The following is a 20,151-nucleotide window of genomic DNA, read 5'->3' as shown; positions in this document are numbered from 1 at the left end:
TATACGGAAACGATTTCGAACTTCGACTAATTTTAGACCAACCGAACGAACGAACTATACCATCACTTAATTTATATAAGATCGATAAATTCAACCTACATATTTGTAAAACAAACGTAAAATAATTATAAAATAAGAAAAAAAGTACATTGTACTAGACAAAAAAATGAATAATTAATTTGTCCTTGGGGATGCAATAAAATTGCATAAATTTGACATAACCGCAGAAACTCTATGGTTCGTCGATAAGATAACATTAGGTATGTTTTCAGATCGGTTAGTAAACACTTAAGCGAAGAGCCAGACATTACGTAATCATGCCGGCATGCCTTCACTTATGTTAGTTTGAACTTCGTGCAAATATAACGTCTCTTGTTTGTAACATACTCTCATAAGAACTTTATCATTCGCGTTCTAAGTGTCAAATATTTTTTTCCTACGTTCGCGAAATTATCTTAAGTGGTTACACCTTGTTTTTGTTTTCATAAATCGCATATACGTATATATATATATTAAGTGAATCATTCAAATAATATACTATAATACATACACCTGTGCACGTATATAAACATAATTAATATACTACTCACAATGATTCTTAGAATTATGTGAATACATACTATGTGCATCTGAAAGTTAGTGCAAATGCAGTTAGTGCATTTAATTTATTAATGATAAATAAAAAAAAGAAAGACGCGTAAAATATGTCAAAATAAAATGTGTCAACGATTATACCTTAGAGTAATTAAAAAATTAACACCATAAAACAAATGTGAGTGTAGAGAATTAAATAAAAAGGTGAAGATTGGGAAGGTGTAAAAATATTTAAAATAAAAAAATAATAATAATAATAAGAAGAAGAAGATGCGTGTGATTATTCTCAGTTTTACCGCACGTGCTACATGATGTTGTGGTTGTATAATAACTCATGCATATAATACGCCCGCGCACGGGCTAGTTTCTATGTAAATAAAGGTCGCCCACGCGATTGGCGCAAGCGCCCCACTTATATATCACATAAACGTGTGTATATAACAATGTTCAAACATTAACACATATATATTTATATATGTTCATATGTGAATGCATATATGCATTCACATATATGTATATATAATACGTAAGAGAACGTGTCGGAGTCACCTATATAGCTAACATAACTAGCTGATACTCCTCCTCTGAGTTACTATCGAACTAGTACAAGCGATATATTCGAACGGAGTCGTTCCACTCCTCGCGATTACTATAATCATTTTATTTTTTATTTCTAACCTCCCTCAATACCACCCCTCGACTCATATTTAATCAATTTCCCAATTTTTGTGTGAATTTTGATAGATCGTTTGTTCGATGTATTTCAAATATGAAATCTTTGATCACAAATCATAGTTGTTCTTATTAATTACGTAAATGTTTCAATATCGTTGTGAACAAGACAGAGAAGTAAGAAATAGAAGCAGAAAGAGTGGGGGGGAAACCAATAAATGAAAGAAAGTATAGTTCGAGAAAATAAACAAAACAGAAGAGTATCATCGACGAACGAAGAAATATTTACGCTTATCGGCAGCACCGTTATTTCGACCTTGAAGAGATATCAGGCTCTTCGTAAGAAATATTCGGAGAGAGACACAAACCGGCAGTCTGTTCGTGGCTTTCGTGTTACTTACGCCCGTCGGCAGCTTGAGAAAGTCTTAGATTTCGAAAGGATTTTAATAGGAAATCTTTGAAAGGAACGTTTGATCTACTTTTGATGTTGTCTGGCAAGATTTTGGGATAATCAAAGTAAGTAATTCATTGTTTTTTATTGTAATTGTAGATCTTTATTTTATAATTGATGAATGGTTTCATGTTATTGAACAATGTGGATGAATTAATTGGAAATTTATTCATTAGATTTTAGTTTGTAATGTATTATATTGAAATTCATCATTTTTAGAAAAACTTTGAATCTTCTTTTGAAGTTGTGTTAAAGTTTTTGAATAATCAGAGTAAAAATTAATGTTTATTAGTTATTGAATTATTTTATGTTAATAAACAATCTGAATGAATTCCTTTTATATTTAAAGGGAATGATTTTTTGATTTATAATTTTAGTATGCAATGTTTTATCTTTAAGTTCAACATTTTTAACAAACCTTTGAATCTTCTTTTGAAGTTGTATTAATAATTTTGAATAATCAGAGTAAGAATTAATTTGTAGTAATTCTTGAAATTTTTATATTGTTGTACAATTTGAATGAATCAATTATAAAAGGAATAATTTTTTTATTTATAATTTTAGTATTTAATGTTTTATCTTTAAGTTCAACATTTTTAGCAAACCTTTGAAAGAAATGTTGAATCTTCTTTTGAAGTTGCATTAAGGTTTTTTTGAATAATCAGAGTAAGAATTAATTTGTAATAAATCCTGAAATTTTTTATATTATTGAACAATCTAGATGAATCAATTATTGAAGGAATAATTTTTCTATTTATAATTTTAATATTTAATTTTTTATCTTTATGTTCAAACACTTTTAACAAACCTTTGGAAAAACGTTGAATCTTTTTACGAAGGTGTGCAAAACTTTTTAGGTATAATCAATGTAAGAATTATTATTTTATTTTTTTTTTTGTAGATCCTAATCTTAAATAACAATTTTACGATTGTTTTGCATTAACAGATAATCGAATGGAATGCAATTTTAGTTCGTAATGTTTTAACTTTGTAAAATTTAACAAACCTTTGAATAGAACGTTGAATCTTCTTTCAAAGGTTTGCAAAATTATTAGGTATAATCACAGTAAGAATTATTTTATCATTTTTTATACATCTTAATCTTAAATAACAATTCTACAATTGTTTTACATTAGCAAATAATTATTATTACGTTCAACGTTAAAAATTTTAACAAACCTTTGAATGAAACGTTGGATTTTCTTAGAAAGGTTTGCAAAATTTTTAAATATAATCAGAGTAAGAATTATTTTTAATAATTTATCTTAAATAACAATTCTAGAATTGTTTCACATTAACAAATAATTAAAATGAATACAATTTTAGTTCGTAATGTTTTAACTTTGGAAATTTGAACAAACCTTTGAATGAAACTCTGAATCTTCTTTCAAAGGTTAACAGAATTTTTAGATAATCGCAATAATAATTTATTATTAACAATCCTTGAATTGTTCTAAATTATCGAACAATGTGGATGATTCATTTCTAAAAAAGAATTCGATAATTTTAGCTTCTACTATTTCTATTTTTACGTTAAGCTTTTCTAATAAACCATTCACTTTCATTCAAATGTCTACAACATTTTCAAATAATAACAATAAAAATTATTTAATCATTCTTTTAAAAATAAAATCCTAAACTTAAATAACAATTTTTGAATTGTTTTACATTTATAAACAATTATTTTTACGTTCAACATTATATTTTAACTTTGTAACATTTAACAAACCTTTGAATGAAACTCTGAATCTTCTTTCAAAGGTTAACAGAATTTTTATATAATCACAATAAAAATTTATTATTAACAATTCTTGAATTGTTCTAAATTATCGAACAATGTGGATGAATCATTTCTAAAAAAATTTCGATAATTTTCAAATACAATTTTAGTTTCTACTATTTCTATTTTTACGTTCAACTTTTTTAGCAAACAATTCACTTTCATTCAAATGTCTACAACATATTTAGATAATCACAAGAAAAATAATTTAATCATTCATTAAAAAATAAAATCCTGATCTTAAATAACAATTTTTGAATTGTTTCACATTTATAAACAATTATTTTTACGTTCAACATTATATTTTAACTTTGTAACATTTAACAAACCTTTGAATGAAACTCTGAATCTTCTTTCAAAGGTTAACAGAATTTTTATATTATCACAATAAAAATTTATTATTAACAATTCTTGAATTGTTCTAAATTATTGAACAATGTGGATGAATCATTTCTAAAAAAAATTTCGATAATTTCCAAATACAATTTTAGTTTCTACTATTTCTATTTTTACGTTCAGCTTTTCTAACAAACCATTGATTCTCATTCAAATGTCTACAACATTTTTAGATAATAACAATAAAAATTATTTATTCATTCTTTTAAAAATAAAATCCTAATCTTAAATAAAAATTTTGAAATCTTAAAAATTTTGAAATTGTTTCATATTAATTAATAATCAAGACAAATACGATTGTAATTCAGTATTGTTACTCAGTTACGTTTAACATAATATTGCAATCACGTTTGTCTACTATAAGATTATTATGTAAGAGAAAATACTTGTTCGATGATAAATATTATCAAGTTTTATTTCCTGTGTATAATTTTTTTCTTACTTCGATTAAAAACCAGTCACGTTTTATTAGATGCAAATAAATTGGTTCTAGTTTTTCTTCAGTTTCTTATTAGCAATGAATGACCCTGACCATCGTAGTTATATCGATTTTGGAAACGTTCCAGAGCTTTTATACCTATCTTCGATCGTTATTATCATGATAATAATAATAACAATTTTCCACACTTTGTTCGTATACCTAGAAGTATACTTTGATGACACCACTATACACATATTAGCACAATTCTTTTTATTATACTTTTTTCTTGTAATTTGTTTACTAAAACAAATTATCCTTTTATTATGATATTTAAGAAGAAAAAAATAATAATAATTTCAATCGGTAATCTAGAAATTTAGGTCACCAATTTCGTATCTTAGATCATATCACGAATAGTTTGGTAAAACAGTTAAGTTTAAATAACCACCTTGGTCACGAATACTGCTACGATAATTATAGCAATTTATTTTAAACATAAATTTCGAATCACCCTATATAAAATCATAATATAACTTCTCAAGGTAACTATTTTTAATTTTATTCATAGATATTTTCATTTCTTATCATTCAAATCAAAATTGTTTTACAAAATCAGATAATTCTAAATTTTTATTTTACATTTATTCAGTTCCTTCTGTTTTTTTTTTTTTTTTTTTTTTTTTTTTTAATTATAATAATCAAATTCTAATTGTGTGAAATAAATTCTACGATAAATGTAATTAACACATTTTTATTTATTTTAATGTTCAATTTTTCGTATTAATTAATTTGATATCAACAATTTCCACGAGTTCATTTAGGGTTAACAAGAATTACGATCTATGATCTTTTTATATGATCTTAGAGAAAAATAAAGGTCAAGAATAGTTAATTAACACGTATAAAAATAATCCGAGAAGAAATTTCCACCTCGTTGATGCGAATTTTTCTTTTCGTGGAAGTGTTTTTAAGTACAACGGGAGACACATTTGTCGCGAATGAACGCACATGTGCGTTTCTAGTTTTTTTTGTTTTTGTTTTACAAGACGAAAATTGCAACATCGTTGATAATGGAAAATGAAATATTACTTGGCACATATTCCCACCTTCTACCTTCCCCCTCCTCTCTCGTAGATGACGTAATACGTAAAATCAATAGAGTCGAGCACGTTCCTAGTTTTATCTTCCTATATATATTTTCTCTTTTATTTTCTTAATCGATATTTTCATTCATGTTTCGTAGTACGATGTTTTTTGGCATACTCAAAATTGTATTTTTAACTATTGTTCATTGAAACGTTCAAATTGAGTTATATAAGTTTCACGTGTATCCATTTCAATAGAAGGGGGGGGGGGAAACGTACAAAAAATTTATTAATTTAATTCAAACGTATGTGAGTGGATGTTATCCTTCGTTTACAATTAACAAGTTGTTTTTTTTTTCTTTTTTTTTTTTTAATATATTGTTGTACATATGTAGATATTTAAACTCGTTTGATTTACATCGTAGTATAAATTATTATTACGCGTATTTGTAATTAGAATTGATACAATCTAGACATTTCTAACCTAAATGAATAATTTAAGGCTGGCGATACATGTAAAATAAAAAAAATAAAAAATTTTTTTTTTTCATAAATAATTAATTTAACATCTTAAAAATATGACTGTAAATTTGTAGAATGAAATTCGCATTATTTATCGATTAAAAATTCATTTAAGTGCTTCGCCTCAACTCGGCGCTAAACGCGAATGCTAAACTTTGAACGCGTTTTTCTCAAAACGACTTTTTTCAAAATGTCGTGCAAGATAACTCAAAAAGTTCTTAACCGATTCTTAGGAAATTTAGCACACATTTTCTTTATATTATTAACTTTTAGTTGAATTTCAAGAATGCAACAAAAATGTTCAAAACTTGCCATTTTTGACCTAAAAACCGTTAAAAAAAAGGGTCAAGAATCAGACTTTTTTGTCTGAGTCGTGCCAATTTACGAATTTTTGACTTTTTGATTTTTTTTCTTTGTTTAACTAGAAGATACATGTTTTATGAATACGCTCCGACCCTTTTTTTTAATTTTAGAGTGCTGTAACTAAAGCTAAAAATTACCATAATTGATGCGTTTCGCCGCGAGGGCCTCAGGAGATTGGTTATTACAGCGGCCATTTTGAAACAAAAAATTTTTTAAAAATCGGATTCTTATATTTTAATATGTAATGAGTAAACACGCTGAATTTCGAAACGATTCATTTATTCCTTCCATTTTAAATAAGCCTCTGAAAAACGGTCAAAATTTAGGCGTTTACATGTATCGCCGGCATTAAATGTAGGTTATGGTAGGAAAGATCGTTTCAATAAATTCATTTGTAAATAAAATCGTTCTTAATTGACAATATTATTGATATTGTTAAATAATAAATTGTTAAGTTATTATGAATTAAAAATCTATAATTTTCTAACCTCCTAAATGAATAAATGAAAATATCGATTACAATAGGAAAGTTTATTTAAATGAATTTATTGGTAAATAAAATTAAAAAGAAAAAATCGTTTAAATAATTAAATTTGTAATTAAAATCGTATTTAAATTGACAATATTCGATAACAAATTGTAACGTTATTATGAATTATTAATCAAGAATTTCCTAACCTCTAAAATGAATAAATTAAAATACAGGTTATAGTAGGAAATATCGCTTAAATAAATTCAGCTATGAGTAAGATCGTTTTTAATTAACAATATCATTGATATTGTCACATAACAAATTGTAATATTATTCTGAATAATAGATGTAGAATTTTCTAACATCGGATATGAATAAAATATAGGTTATGATAGGAAAGAACGTTTAAATAAATTCATTGGTAAGCAAGATAGTGTTTAATTAACATTATCATTAATATTGTCAGATAAAAAATTGTAATAATTTTATGAATAATAAATCTAGAATGTTCTAACCTCTGAAAGAATGAAATATCGATTATAATAAAAAAAAAATCGTTTAGATAAATTCATTTCTATGTAAAATCATTTTTAATTCACAATATCACATTGATAATTTTAGATAAAAAATAATAAATTTATTATAAATTATAAATCTATAATTTTCTAATCTCTAAAATGAATAAAATATCGGTTTTAATAGTAAGGATCATTTAAATAAACTCATTTCTAAGAAAAATTATTTTTAATTAACCATATCATTGACAATGTTAGATAACAAATTTTTAAGTTATGAACTACAGATCAAGAATTTTCTAACCTCTTAAATAATTAAAATATCCGACATAATACGAAAGATCATTTAAATAAATTCATTTGTAAATAAAATCATTTTTAATTAATCATATTAATTGATCATTGATAACGTTAGATAACAAATTATTAACATATTACAGATAATAAAGTATCATACTAATTGAAACTTATCGTAAAAATAAAAAATAAAATTAAAATGTCGGAACATGTTAAAGCAAAAAAATGATTTGCGGTTTGAATAATAAATATCGTGATTGAATAAATTCATAATGAAATAGATTAAGATTAGAAAAAAAACTTTCCTCCTCCTCGTTAATTTAACGGAAACGATAAGAAATCGTAAAAGAGTCATACGAGATTAGCCATAATTCTATCACACGTTCCCGCGCTTATATCTTAGGTTAGAAAATAATTAAATTAAAACAAATGTGTGTTTTTCTGCGGTCGATAGAGAAGATACTTTCAATCGGTAAAGAAGTTTGCTATTACTTCTATATATGTATACATAAACTCATTCACGTGTGTGTATATGTAAAATACTCGATAAAGAATGACTTTATCATTCTAACATGTTGCGTGGGATTTTAAATGGTTGCAAACACGTGTATGTTTCTAGAGAAACAAGTTAATCGTTCGTTATACAGATGTCTCTATCAACACTATTGCAAATTCCTAGTTGTTATCCTATTTTTATAAAGATTTAAATGGTTAATTGAAAGAAATAGAATTACAGATTACTTTTATTCTATAATCATTTTAAAACTAATACACTGATATGAATGTTATCAAACGTTTCATTAAGAAAAATCATAGAACTAGAGATAACCTTACTTTTTGTTGTATTTTGTTTTGTTTCTTTATTTTCTTTATGAGTGTTACGTGAAAGTAATACGAAATGGGGGATGATGATACGAAAGAGTTTTGAAATTCCGATGGTTTCCATGAGATACATAATATTATCCCGTTTGGTAGTATCAAGACACGTGTCCTGTGGGATACCAGAGTAACAGGCTAACAGGATTTAAGAAGAGTTCAAACTTTCCTTCTTCGTTTCGTTGGGTATACACTGTACATATATATATATGTGTGTGTGTTTGTAAATATATGTATATAAATTATACTAATTCATATTTTGCTCACGTTGATAAGAAAACACGTAAAATGAACGATGAAGTAGGACATTAAATTTAAACTAGTCGTGTAAAGTCAGGTAAAACTCAAACAACGTGTCCGGTTCACACGACACTGACAACCTTTTCAACGTGTTCTGAACATCTCAAATGAGGAATGATAGTTAAACTTGACGTATCTTAACACTCACTTATTTATTTTTTTTTCTCATTTGAATTATAAATAATTCATTAAACACACACATTACTTCGCACAGTTTAAATCATTTCAATCGATTGGTAGACGGGATAAAGTTGTATCAATGAGAATAATAATAATATTATGTTTTGTTTTGTTTTTTCTTACATTAAACACACTTATATACTTAAATAATGTTATAAAATTTGATCAATAAGGAAGAATTATACTTTAATTAACATAAATTTTACTTAAATCAAGCGTAACACGTTAGTTTATTGTTTCTACGTTTTAAATGTTTTCAAAGTGTAAATTGTTTCCTATAATTTTTCCATCTAATTTTAGAAGAAGAAAAAAGGAATTAGGAAGATAGAAAAAATATTTATTAACAAATGAATCATTTAAATGCAACATAAAAATTCCGATCTTTTTTTGTTTATCGTCTGTTTGCAATCAAAGTATTCAGAGTTGTGTGTGTGTGTGTTTGTTTTTGATGGAAAAAAAGATGGAAAAAAAAAATGTTAGAAAATTACGAGTAGTATGACGAAGTGATGAATCGTAAGAGAATAATCGTAAAGCAAAATGGAAAAATTATAAATAGCGATCTAAGTTAAGGCCTTGCTCTAAAGAAAATGATCCGTGTAATGGGGCGGTTGTGCTGAAGTTGTTACTTAATCAAATTGCCGATGACTTCATCGGCATTTTAATACACCTGTTAGTCGAGTAAAACAATATTTGTTTCGTTGTAAAATAAGATACTTCTTTTTTATTTTCATATTTCATTAGAATAATTTAATAAGTGTTCGAACAATAAAAGAATATAAAAAATGAACTGAAACGAAAGATCAGATAGAAAATGATTATTAATATCATATTTTATTAGTATATTGTATATATAAATTATTATTATTAGTATATATTATAATATATTATTTATTAAAATATATCAATTATTTATATATTATTATATTACACCTTATACATTATAAAGTATCACGTTTACAACTAAGACAGATTTTCAATTAATTTAATTAATATTACATGAACATATAATTTATATAATATTAATATTGTATAATAATATAATCAGTATTATATAAAAAAATACAATTTTGTATATTATAATAAATTATTTAAATATATTTATATATATTGTATATATTAAATTGTTATATAAAGTATCACATGAAAAACTAAGTTTTATTTAATATAATAAACATTATAGAAATATATAATTTATATAACATTAATAATGTATAATAATATATAATACAGTGTTATATAATAAAAAATGCAATTTTTTATATTATAATATATTACTTATTAATATATAAATTATTTATATATTATACAGTATCACGTTAGCAACTAAGTTCCAATTAATTTAATTAACATTATATGTATATATAATTTATATAATATTAATATTGTATAATAATATATAATACAGTGTTATATAATAAAAAATACAATTTTTTATATTATAATATATTACTTATTAATATATAAATTATTTATATATTATAAAGTATCACGTTAGCAACTAAGTTCCTATTAATTTAATTAACATTATATGTATATATAATTTATATAATATTAATATTGTATAATAATATATAATACAGTATTATATAATAAAAAATGCAATTTTATATATTATAATAAATTATTTAAATATATTTATATATATTGTATATAATAAATTGTTATATAAAGTATCACATGAACAACTAAGTTCCATTTAATTTACTTAATATTATATAAATATATAATATTATATAATTTAAATATTGTAAAATAATATCTATAGTTTATAATAAAATGCAATTTAAAAAATGATATATTTAATAATTGTATAATATTTTAAATCATGTAAACAATAATTTGTTTTCTCAAAACCTATGTTTTGTGTTTTTATTTTGTTCGAGTTAATTAATGGTAATTTTCAAATATTTATGAAAAATTAATTTATTAAAAATTAAGAAAAATCTGTACAGTAGTTAGTTGTTAATTTAATATATTTTGTTTGAAATTTTTGTTTAGGATAAAAGAATGATCATGAATTTTGAATATTTTCACCTATTCCACCCACAATTTTCTCATGAGTCATGTACCGTGAGTAGAATGATTCACAATCATAAGACTTGGAATTTGATGCTCCAGGTATACGTATACAAACATATACATATGTACATAAACATACACATATTTATACACGTATACACGTAGGAACTACCTGATTCTTTTCCAGCCTAAATTCATTTACTTTGTATAGATACGACATCACGTTGCAATCGATAGGATCGACACGATCAACGTTTGATCGTCATTGGTTTTTCCCTAAAGTATTTAAAATTATCCTTCATCTTTGAAATAAATGTCTATTAACGTCATTAATTTTTCATTTAATTCTTATGTTAGATTTATCTTGATCAACACTAAAGAAGAAGAAGAAGAAGAAGAAGAAGAGAGTAATATTCTTTTTTTTTACAATTTGACAAACTTAACAAAACTCGAAGATTAAGTTTAACCACCAAAAAAAGTTTAAGACCAAGTTTGTATATATCAGTTTTCGTTTTTGCGGTTTTTTCAAATGAAACGAAGCAAAACGAGATGCTCAGCGTGCATGACTTTTTACTAACGTTTTGATTACAGTTTGTTTAAGGAAGAAAAAAAAATGTCTAGTAAAAAAAGGTTCTCTAATTTCGAGTTATATTTATTTTCATTTAGGATAGGATCTATTTCTTATTTTATTTAAAAAATTTAATACAAGAAGTATCTAGGTAAAAAAAAAAAGAATTGAGATAGTTTTAATAAAAAGAAGAGAAAATATGAGGAAAGATAATTTTGTGAAATATTTTTATTTTGTGTCGTAATCTTTAATTAAATATTAAATTAATTAAATGTTAAAATAAATATTATATTAATTTAATAATAAAATAAACAATAAATTAATATTAAGATGTATTAGAATAAATATTAATAAATTAAATAGATATTTAATTTTTTTACTACGGTATTTAATTAATAATATTTTAGTAATGTTTTTACCGTAAATGAGTTAGTATTTAATTAATTAATTATATATTAATAAATTTATATATATTACATAAATTATATATATATTTATATAAATTAAATTATATATTTTTATAAATAATATAAATATACGTAAATTTATTATAGTAAATATTTTATATTTAATTTTTATTAATTATATATTCTATTATTTTATATATTTTGTATTTAATTTTTATTTAGAATATTTTATTATTATTTTATATATTTTGTATTTAATTTTTATTTATAATATATTTTATTATTTTATATATTTTTTATTTAATTTTTATCTACTATATATCTTATTATTTTATATATTATGCATTTATAATTAATATATAATTTATTGATATAAATTTATATTTGTATAAATAAATAATAAATATAAATTAAAAAAATAAATAATAATTATTAAAATAAATATTAATTAATAAAATAAATAAATATTAACTTATTAGCCATAATAATATTAATTTATTTAATTTAATATTAATAAATATACTTTACTAACACGAATTAATTTAATTTAATTTTATTTTATTTGTATATAATAATCTTTCAGAAATTTAACAAGCAAGTAAATAAAAAAAATGATTTAGAATGATCTCATATTAATTGATGAATAAATGAATGGAAAAAAAAACTCATTGAAAAAAAAGATCTGAGGAATGAGCCGACGTAAACCATGGTCAGGAGGCCAAGGTCAAGTGATCTTGAAAGAGAAAAGTGGAGACACACGCATTGTGAGAAAAGAGAAAGTGTGTGTATACATGTATATATATGTGTGACACTCGGTTTAAGTGAAAGAAAAAGGAGGAAGAGGAGGAGGAGGAGAGGAGGTTGGGAGGGGAAGGGGTCACGTTCGAGAAAGATCGATTGATTAAATGCATAACATTCGTAGAAATATCGTCGTATTAATTGATTTGATGTGCGTCAGCGAACTATATCTTTCGGTAGCCATTATCTTCATTTATTATCATTTATGTGAATTTATGAGGATTTTGAGGTAGTATAACTTGACCGCGAATGTGTGGAACTTTATTGCAAATCTGCGGTTAGAAATGTTATTTAGAATTTTGCAATATTTTGTTGTGATAATTTAATATTAACCCTCATTATTAAAAGTACTTTTATATTATTTTATTATTATTATTATTTAACATTATTTAAAATTTGCAATACTTGGTAGAGCTAATTTACTTATAATCTTCTTTAATTAATAATTTAATTATTCTTTAATCAATAGATTAATGTTTTTCTCTCTATTAATATTATTTTTATTATTTTAATATTATTATTTAACATTGCATTTATTATTTTATTATTTTACTATAGTTTATTTTACATTACTTACAATTTGCAATGGTAATTTACTATAAACCTTCTTTAATTAAATTACTTTTTTTTTCTATTAATATTTATTTTTATAATTTTAATATTATTATTTACCACTACTTTGGATTTGTAATACTTGGTAGTGTTAATTTACTATTACCCTTTTTTATTATAATTAGATTATTTTCTATTTTGTCTATTATTATTATTTTTATTATTTTAATATTATTATTTAACATTACATTTATAATTTTACTAGGGATGCTTTTACTGTGGCTCACAATCAGTCTGATACACACGTCTTTAAGTCAACGAATTACTTTATACGGCCATCTGTTAGAATCTTATCGAACTAACAGAGATAATCATGACTCTTTGTTAATAAACAGATAATTCGCAATAAAATAATATTGAGATTATAAATTGAGATATAAACTAACCTATATTTCAAGTTAGATGAAACTGCACACAGTGTGTAAAATTTTATTAAAATCGGTTCAGTAGTTTGGGAGTCCATTGCGGACAAACAACGTGACACGTAATTTATATATATTAAGATTATTTTATATTAATTAAATTTTACAACACTTTATCATGGTATTTACTATTAACCATCTTTAATTAGATTACTTTTATTATTTTAATATTATTACTTAACATTGCACATTGATTATTTTATTTTTTTACATTATTTAAAATTAACAATACTTTGTTCTGTTCATTTAATATTAACCTACTTTAATTAGATTATTATACTTTTATTTCAATTAATTCTATTTCTATTATTTTCATATTATTATTTAACCATACTTAAAAACTGCAATACTTCATTTTGTTAATTAACTAATTATCTTCTTTAATTAGATTACTTTCTTTTCATTTTTATTGTTGTTATTATCATTACATTTTTAATTCTTATTCATATTTCCTATTATTTCTTATAACTTTGTTTCATTATCTCGTCATTGTTAATTAACAATGATCGATACGTCATTATAATAAATCTTCCTTTTATCTTTTACAATTCATATACGTATATTTTTGAATAACGTAGTAAGCTTCGAACGTAACTATGATAATCGTGTGATAAGTCACGTAATACTATATCGAATAAATGATAAGTGACTTATGAATGACGTATATAATAAAAAGAAAGAAAGTAACTGAAGAAATAGATGTTGAGAGGAGAAAGGAATTAAATAAGAAGAACAAAAAAAATATTGACGTATGATCCTTTTCTTCTCAGTTCTTAAATCATAGCTGTAAATCGCATCAGTAAAGGTTGAAATAAAAACTTTTGTTTCAAATCGAATGACGTCCAATGAAAGTATCGATTACTCGAGAAAAATGAATCTTCTCTTCTGATTTGCTCTAATTTTAGATCAAATATGACAAACGTATTACGTTTATTAATTTTTATTTATATCCAATACAACTCGATCAATCATTTGTCAAGTTAATTAAATATTTTCTATCATTACGTATTTATTTAGAAATTTATTTTTATTGTAATAATATGTGTCAGTAATATTAGTAAAAAAATTAATTTTATATTAATATTGTAATATAAAATTAATTATAAAATAAATTTGGATGTAAATTATATTACTAATTTTATTAATTATATTAAATTGTATTATATTATTAAACAATTTTTAATATACTAATTTAAAATATATATTTTATATTAAATATTATATATATAAATTAATTTAAATAATAAATTAAACATACTACACTTTACATTTAATATAAATATACATTTTTAATTTATTATTATATCAATTATTAATTATATTATATATTTAATATAATTATTACATAATTACTGAAGACTTCTAATTATTAAATAAATAATTAATTAGTTATATAATTATTATTATTATATATTATTATTTTATATAAATTTATTTTAATTAAATTAACATGTGACAGTAATATTAGTAAAATAATGTACATTTTATATTAATATTGTAATACAAAATTTATTACAAAATAAATTTTGGGAAATTTTTTGTAAATTATTTTTAAAATGTTATTATTTTATTAAACAATTTTTGATATACTAATTTAATATATAAAATATTATACATTTTTAATTATATTATATTAATTAATTTAAACATTAAATTAAATATTACTACTTTATATTTAATATAGATACACATATTTCATTAATTATTATATCAATTATCAATTATATTAAATTTTCATTATTAATATTATATAACAACTACTACATAATTTAAAATATTATTTACTTTATTTAATATTACTTACTTTACTATTAATATATATTATTATTATATAATAATAATATTATACAATATTATATATATTATTAATATTAATTATATTATTAATATGACGTATAATTATTTTTTTTTCCCCCCCGGGATTTGAACTCGGGAACATACGATTATTTGATGGAAAGTACTGGATGGTGATTTGCCTCACTGAGCCATGCGAACTTTTTTTATAACAACTAAAGACTTGTAATTATTAATTTACTAATTAATTAATTATATCATAAATATATGTAATAAAATAATTATATAATAAACTAATGGAAAATAATGAAATAAAGAAAAAAATCAATGAGTAAAATCAGATTAAGAAGAACAATGTGTAATAACTGATAAAACAATGTTTCCATTCTATGTATTCTACGAAAATTAAGTAACTTCTAGGATAGTTAATGAAGAAAATACTAGAAAGAGATAGATGGAAGAAGAATTGTTAATTTCTTAGACGTTATTATTACACATGCACGTAATATGTGATGCGATATTTCTAAGAAGATTACTTTTCTCGTCCACGTAAAACTTCGTGTAAAACTTCATTAAAGTATACTGCTTATTTTTTCTTCTTTTCATTGGGGAAATTTAACCTATCATAGAGAAGAAAATTTCTTAGATTTAGAAAACTGTTACCGCGAATGTAAGAAACGACACGTTAATTTCATAGAAACGGAAATATACGTCTGATCTGTCTGGTGTATTTTTTAACGTGGAATAAAAAAAAAAAGATAAAATAATTACATCACGTTAAACAATTTGCAATTAAACCTTGTGCAATATTAATGATAAATATTGTGATAATATTAAAAAACAGTCTAAGATATTTCCTCCCCTCGATTTATTCTTAGTCATTTTTTTTTATTTTTAATTTTCCTATCTCACAATGACGTATGGAATATTATCGTTGTCTTCTAAATTCCAATAATGTTCGAGGAAGTTTAGAAGATTTCACGATGTTAACCTATGTGTCACAATATGTACGAACAGAAAAGTTTCCTTTTTAAATGAATGAGAAGAGTGTGTGTGTGTGAGAGAGAGAGAGAGAGAGAGAGAGAGAGAGAGAGAGAAAGAAAGAAATAGATGCCTAGAATTATTCATAGTTTTGCATCATTCATTTCATTTCATTGAAATTATCCTTTGATTCTTCGATTATGCATATCAATTTCTATTAATAACATAATATGAGATCTTAATTATTATATTTGTATTAGTAATTGAGATATACTATAATTATTATTATATAATAATTAAATTATTAAATAATTAATATAATATCTCAAATATATATATATAATAGCGTATATTCATTAAAATAAATAATATTATATATTAAATATAATAGGATTGCTTATTTATTAATTTATAAAAATAAAATTTTATTATATTATTAATTTATTATATTTATATAACATAATATGGGATTTATATTATTATATTTGTACTAGTAATTATAATACTATAATTAATATATAAATAATTATTATTATATTAATAATATTATATTATATTATATTAATTTTATTATATTATTATTATATATTATTTTATATTAATTTTATTATATTATTATTATATATATACCAGTAATTATAATATTATAATTAATATATTAATAATTAATAAATATATATATAAATATCTAATATATATAATAGCGTGTATTTATTAAAAAAATTAATATTATATATTAAATATATTGGATTACTTATTTATTAATTTATTAAAATATATATAAAAATTTATTATATCATAAATTTATTATATTTATAACATAATATGGGATTGAAATTATTATATTTGTACTACTAATTGTAATACTACAATTAATATATATAAATATTATATATTTAATATTTATATTAATTGATATAATTTAATTAGTTAATATTTTATATTAAATAAATAAAATATAAATTAGTAATAATATTATAATAATACAAATAATAATATTATATAAATAGTAATAGTAATACTTAAGTTAATTAATTAAAATTCTACATTTTTTGGTTGGTTTTACTATTTATATTACACCATTTGAAACACTATACAATATTTTTCTATTAATGTTGATTAAAAATTAAAATAATATCTTTTCTATTACTGAATAGAAAATTACATCTACATAGTTAAAAAACTGTATTAACAAAATAATTTTATGATTATCAAACAAATATTTGTTAAAATTACTTCAACAATAACTCACATGTACACATATACACACACACACCTACATTTTATTTAATTCTATCAATTATCATCTTAAACGGATACATTCGAATTATCTTCTCGCAAATCTTGTGATTTATATTGACCTTATTTAGGTTATACTTTCACTAGGACATTTCCCATACACGTAACAAACTTTCTTTCTTTCATTTTACGCGAAAAGAAAATAATAAAATAAAAAAATGAAACGAAAGTTAACGAACGTGTTGCACCACCAATCGATGACATTTTGACGATTGAGGATAATTTAGAAAATTAGAATGACGTCATTACGATTTTATTTCTTTCTAACTCGTTGAATCGTGAGTTTCCTCCGGAAAAAAAAGATCCATTGGGAAAAATTTCATTATGGAATTTTTACGATTTATTTATCTGCTTTGAATCAAATTGTTAATCGTAGGTTGCAAAATTTTATCGTGGAAGACGTTCGTTTTTCTTTTTTTTTTGAGAAGAATACAAAAAGTTTGCTTTTTTTTTTTTAAAATGATATCAATGAATACAAATATTGAATTTTATCAATGAATTATGAAATTGAATTTTATCAATTAATTATAAAATTGAATTATATATATCAGTGAATTATGAAATGGAATTATATTAGTGAATTATGAAATTGAATTATATCAGTGAATTATAAATATTGAATTATACCAAATTAATTTGAAAAATGTTGTTTCAAAACAAAAAGTAAACATTCGTCTCGTTTAAAAATATTTACAAAATTATTTCTAACTATTATAATCTAAAATATTGAATTTTATTAATGAATTATGAAATAGAATTTTATCAATGAATTATAAATATTGAATTATACCAAATTAATTTGAAAAATGTTGTTTCGAGACAAAAAGTAAACATTCGTATCATTTAAAAATATTTTACAAAATTATTTTAAACAATTTATAATCCTTAAATAAAAGTATTACAACTAAATAATTTTAAAAAATAAAAGAACTCTCCAAAATAATTATTTTTGCTTGATAATCAATTGCAAAATATAAAACCCACATTAATGTTTTATTAAATTAGTAAATCACTTTGAAACTCAGTAATTTTCATTTTGTATAAATAAAATCTATTTTACTATAATCGATCTATCAATTAACAATTCATTGTACAATAAAAACTTATCAATATTGTAACCCTTCGAGTGCTATGGACGCATATAAGCGTTTGATAAAAATTACTAATTTTATCGTTCGTGTATCATATAGGTGTTTGTTAATATTAATGTAAAATAATTTAATACAGTATTTATATTAATCAATTAAATTATATTCAGAAACAAAAACTTCAACTGTTAAATATTATAATCATAATATTTCTAATAATTATATTAATAATTAATCTAATAATTATTCTAATAATATTTATTATTAAAATCTGGTTAATAATAAATTATTCTATTCCTACAAAACATTTTACGTAAAAGTATTCAGCACTCAAAGTTTTAATCAATTATTCAAATAATTTTACAGACCAGTATATTTATTTTATTTACATAAATAACAATCTGTATAAATCCTTCTTTTATAATAAATTACGAAATCTCATTAAAAATCAGTAATTTTTTTTTTTTTTTTTTACATAATTAAAAACCTAATCTTTTATTACCGAATTTCTTAGAATGACCTTGAGTAATTATGAGATCGATAGATCGATAAATTGGACAAATTAGGAGTTCCTCTGATCAATACGTGTTTTCGATCGAATCAATGTTCATGTATATGTGTTTTGATAAGTGTATTTGTGAGTGAGTGCGTGCGTGCGTACACGCACGATCGAGGGATCGATTTCTCGATCGAGCTAACGGTTGGAATTACCGGCGTGTTTGGTTGTGCAATCCTTTTGACGTCACACTCGGTCGTTACACTTGCTCGACACTGATTCATACTACTTCATACTACTTCATACCCATACTACTAACTCTCATGACGACTCGTGTTTTGTATTCTCTTCGTTTCTCTTAAAAGAACCACATCTAATATAAGATACATCATTTCATGTTTCAATGTTATTTTTAGTCATCAATAGAAAATTCATTTTCTAATTTATTTGAACTCATTTAACACATACCGATAGATCGATCATAATTTAAATGGATGAATCGATACTTTAGATGAAAATTAATTGATTCTTTTAACATTCTTATTGAACTAATTTATGAGTGAGTTATATCATCTGACGATTAGTATGATAATATGATTCATATAATTAGTTCGAATGTTTCAAGTATGTTAATATCTATTTTTAAGTTGTTGCTTTTTCTTTTTGTTGATTTTTAATATCTTTTATTTGTGATTAGATAGTTGGTAAATTAAATTTAATAATTTAGAATAGATAGATAGATA

General features: G+C 22.4%; 1 protein-coding gene across 1 annotated transcript in view; it reads left to right on the top strand.

Moving 5' to 3' along the window:
- Window positions 1-361: 361 nt before the first annotated feature.
- LOC107073103 (uncharacterized) overlaps window positions 362-20,151 on the top strand; it is a 100,971-nt gene continuing 81,181 nt past the window's right edge. Inside the window, exon 1 of the mRNA XM_015333557.2 lies at window positions 362-1,782. The gene's annotated coding sequence lies outside the window, so the exon portion shown is untranslated. The remainder of the gene's footprint in view (window positions 1,783-20,151) is intronic.

Source organism: Polistes dominula, unplaced genomic scaffold, assembly GCF_049000335.1.
Source record: "Polistes dominula isolate Pdom_NZ unplaced genomic scaffold, Pdom_raw_medaka contig_84, whole genome shotgun sequence".
Classification (NCBI taxonomy): domain Eukaryota; kingdom Metazoa; phylum Arthropoda; class Insecta; order Hymenoptera; family Vespidae; genus Polistes; species Polistes dominula.
This window is presented reverse-complemented; position numbering and strand designations above follow the sequence as displayed.